This window comes from Carya illinoinensis, chromosome 11 (assembly GCF_018687715.1).
Source record: "Carya illinoinensis cultivar Pawnee chromosome 11, C.illinoinensisPawnee_v1, whole genome shotgun sequence".
Classification (NCBI taxonomy): Eukaryota; Viridiplantae; Streptophyta; class Magnoliopsida; order Fagales; family Juglandaceae; genus Carya; species Carya illinoinensis.
Genome location: NC_056762.1, coordinates 25,319,922 through 25,324,959, shown reverse-complemented (window position 1 = coordinate 25,324,959; position 5,038 = coordinate 25,319,922).

The window sequence follows — 5,038 nt, the reverse complement described above, 5'->3', positions numbered from 1 at the left end:
AGTGAACATCTTTATGAAAAGAAATTAAATTCTTGTCTTCCTACACAATGTGAGATAGGCAACATTAGTCTTGGCACATCCTTAAAAATAACTTGTAGAAGATAATGAGAAACATTAAAACTGTTATTAACTTCACGTTTTGTTCCATTAATACAACAAAGGACGTCCTTCCGCTTGTGTGGTTGACCTTCTGCATACACCTATTATCTCTATTTTGCATGGACATTTTCTGCAATAAGAAGAAATTAGCCACTGCTTGCACTTGATTTTTTTTTTTATTGGGTATGAGCTATTGTTAGATTAAGTAGGTGTTCTTAGAGTATAATGTGTTTTAACAAAGCTGTCAAACTGCTAAAACCCAGACACTTTAACAAACACACCTCCAGAATTATGTTTCAACAGGTTTCAAAAGCCATTAATTACATTCATTTCATCCTCCATGATTAGTAAAAGTTCAGTAAAAATTACCTTGAATGGCTCACTCACCAACCGATTGCATAACCACTCCCATATTGGCTTATCTACCAACATACCTTCATTAGCTAGTGCTTCCCCATGTGTTGCATATTCTTTGTATTTTAGGTATAGCAAGTAATGAAACACGTTATATGCACGACATAGTTGATTTGTCACTGTTTGGTGATGATTTTTCTTAGTCCAATCCAATACAAAGTCAGCCTATGAATGTTGAAAGTGTTAGATTACCAAAATACACCATACTTACCCTTGAATCTAACAAACAGAAAACTCCATGATGTAAATATTCAAAATCAGAAGGCATATACAATTTACTTGATGCTTAAAAAAATACAACACAAAGTTAGCCTATGAACGATCGAGTTAGCCTATATCTCACAAACTCAGCATATACAATTTGTCACTATCAGAATGTTTTTGATATTGAGAGCATTCTAATTGCAATTCAAAGCATATTGTCATATATCCTAGATAGTCACACCTGTCTCTCCTCTATAACAAAAAAAAAAAAAAAAAGTGAAGAGACATTTCATGTTTTCAGTCTTAATACAAGCATGAATGGGCTCTAACCTAAAACATTCATTTGTCCATGTAGGACTTGTTCTGTAGATTTAGCAGGGGAAGAGAAAGGTAAGCTATAGTTCCTTATCTTTCTCATGTCTTTTAGTCTTGGCTGTGGTCATCAGTATTCTAGTCTAAATGTTGTAAGAGTAGTTGCATGCGTCAGTTAGTGTATAACTAGGAAGTCGGAAATATTTTTAATCTAGAGAAAACAAGGCCTATGCAATCAGATGTTTGATGGTTACTATTTTTGACAATGGTTACAACACAATGTCAACCCATGAATGAAAGAGTTCAAACAATTAATATTCATGACCTATATTAATTGTAACAACTCATCCATAAAAGAGTAGTCACATTCAAAATCTGCCTATGGATGTATCAATTTAAAATCACCATGCACAACATATTCTGAAGTCTTCCTAATAACTCTGTACAATAATATAAGCATCACTGAATCACAAGCCAATAGGGAAATATATGAAACATTCAAAATCTAATGCATTTCTCGAACACGCTTAATCAATTCATCTTTCTCCTTCACATTAACCACTTTCCAGCTAACATGCCTCATTTCTGCATAGTGTTTGATGATCCATGTGACTCTTGTGGTGTACACTGTTCTATTGTTGCAAGATGGACCTATCTTTCCATCTTTAATATCCAGTGGTATCTTCCCCAGCTTTCTCAGCCTCTCAAACTCTCTCCCTTTGGCAACACCCCTCCAACGTTTAAAAGTGGCTAGTACTATACCACAAATGCAGTAGGCAACTTGTACATGTTAGTGCAATTTTAATTCATGAACTTAACCTCTCTTTGCATGGGCATTTAGGAAAGACTACATGAACTTGTTTATGAGTTTACTTACCATCCTCTTGGCCAGTTGTATTTGTTTGATCTGCCTCATTACAGGGACCCAACAATGCCTCACATTCAACATCTGGAGGTTGTGTAGAGTCATCAGATGATGACTGGCGTTCATCTCCTAAACTCCATGTTGCTGGTTCTGATGGTAGGCATCGTCCAATATTGGCCTGTCTTGGTGCTTGTCTCGATGATCTTCCTCCTCCTCTTCCTCTTTTTGCAAGAACCATATCACCAAATAGAAGAATATCCCACCTTCTCTTTAACAAGATCAAAGAACTCAGAAGTAGAGAATTGCAAAAGCGGAGGATGAAGCTAACGAAGGCAACCCAGTGGCAGCTAACAGAATGTATTCTCTGTTTTGTAGAAGTGAAGTTTTCTTCTTGGCTGTTTTTAAGTTACTTGACTGTACGTACGTTGTATATATGTGAAGTTTTTTCATGTAATGGCAAGTATAGTTGAGGCACAATTCTCCAAGTTGGCCATTGTAATAGAAAGATATTTCACTTTGGAGTTGATGTTTTCAGCAATATCCCGCGCAAGTGCAGCTGTAAATTATACAGTATATATTGCTTGTCAACTTTTACGTCACCTCACATACTTAAGGTAAAAGATTTTCTGTACAGATTCGATGAGGACTTATAAAGAAATAATAAACTTTAGTATCTAAGGGACACGTTGATACATATGAGATGATCTTCAAAGCATTAGTATTGGTCATTATATTCGTCCTCATATAAGTATGAACATTAAGAATATAAGTATATGTTTTCCATAAATTTAAAACCATTCAAACCTCCTCATTTTCATGTTGGATTAGTCAAAATAATAATGTATTATTATTTTTTTGATAAAAATATTTATAATTTTTTTTCCACCTTTGCAACTGCACTAATCATATATTTATTAATAATTTACTTTTACTTAAATTATTGTTTTCTAACTAATTTTTTTCCTCAACCTAATTTACAAAACCAACTTATTCTTGAAAATCGATATGCATGTGAACCTAATATACAAGACCAAAAATAATTTAAAACCACTAGTATTTGACTAATCCAATGCAAATGATTTCATTAGTATTTCTCTCCTCTCAACATTTCCACTCACATACGGAAATGTCCCTTTATAGAAATCTTAGAATATACTTTGGATGGAAAATATATTTATTTGATTTGTAATTAAGACATTTATATTGAGATTGACAATGAGTTTGAGAATTAAACGTTTCTGGTTATTAGCTTTAAATAACCATTGAGTATATGATGGTTTGTAAACCAATAATTTAACTAGAATATGATTAATAAATAACAAATAATTGGTAATTTGGTAGATATGTAAAATATGATAAAATTAATCCAAGTTGATAACGAGGGAAAAATAATGATTAAATAGATAATCCAATATGGAAATCCCATGTGAAAGAAATAGATCACAAAGGCAACTTCTAATCATATTCTTCTAAAACTTATCTTTGACTTTGGCTATTTCAATTAGAGTTTTCTTAGAGCATTTTCAATTGCTTATTTATTATCCATACAGGAAAATGATATGAATAATTGCTAAAACAAAAAGGTTCCATCCGAATATCCCAAAATAAAATATAAAATACAATTCTCTACAATAACATCACTTTCATCACAATAATTGTTTATCTTGCAAACATTTTGTTAACAATATATTTCATTTCTTGTATCATTTTCTTATATAGTATTGATTTTACCATCATGTAATAAGTAAGTTATTTTAATTTAACTACTGCGATCAACAATTACCATGTTCACATATACCATGAAATTTCCTCCTTATATATTAAGTACTTAATATATATATTAAGTACTAAAACCCAACATTTTCTAATTAAGTTAAATCTGGAAGTAACCATTTTTAAATTGGCAAACATGAAAGTTCATGATGGTAATTGGACGTCCTCGTACAAAATCTTCATTGTTGAACCAAGTCATTTTGATGCCACAAATACACACTTCACTGGTGGTTGAACCAAGTAATTAAATCCTTATACAAACTTTGCTCATTGCCAATTTGTTGGGCTGTATATAATGATGAGTAAATCAAAAAAGGTATATCTCGACAACTTCACATTCAGTAATAAAGCATTGTGTGCATGTATAAACAATTAATAAGTCCAAATTATCACCATAATCTTTGAGAAGGCTAGTATTTACATTATCCAGTCGTTCAACCCCAATTATAGTATGAAATTGTACTCAAACAACGACATTAATTAGTAGTAAATGTATTCCTCATCCTTAAGGTAATGTTTTCCATAAATACTAAATACATAAAGCTGCTGCCAGAACAGATCACTACAACATTCACCTCTGACAAGGAGATCTTATATACAATGGTAAACTACGTTTCCCTTCCTCATCATCTCACCATTGTACTTGTATGCTCCATGACTAGAAGATGAATGGCTAAATTAACCAGTTGAATAGACTCACTACACCAATCCTGCCAAATTGTAGACATTTAATTTCTCAAATATAGCAGTTTAACCAAATACCTCAGGAAATGCAAACTAAAAACAGAGGTGAATTACAGCATTTTCTCAATAAGGTGTTCTACACACCCATACTCATCTCATAGAAACATATGAAATTTAATAACTGAAACTGCATATTGCTGACTACACCATATGCAGCTCTGGAAGATCAATGCCAGCACAATAGGTTCATCATACAACCTCAGCACCACGGCCATTTTCTCTAGCTTTACTAAGTTTAACTTTATCAAAAAAAAAAAAAAATGAGAGAGGGAAAAAACCAAGACATTATGGCCTTAATTTTTAACGTGTCACCTAAGCATTCGAGATATACAATTCCAAAAATTTCTAATAACATTTTAGCTAACATTATACATCAGGATTTCTTAACCATAGATTCTCAAAAACTGAAAACTATGGAACTGGAAATTTTTTTATTTCCAAGAAAAAAATCACAAACAACATATTTATGTTGGTTTTGAACTAAACTGGAAACAGAATAAAAGTTGAAGGAAACAACATCTCCATGTGTTCTGAAAACAGGCGATTGTCTAAACCAATTTTCTATCAACTTATTCTTGGACAAATCAAGCTATGTCAATATTTATGACAAATTAAGATTATTTATCA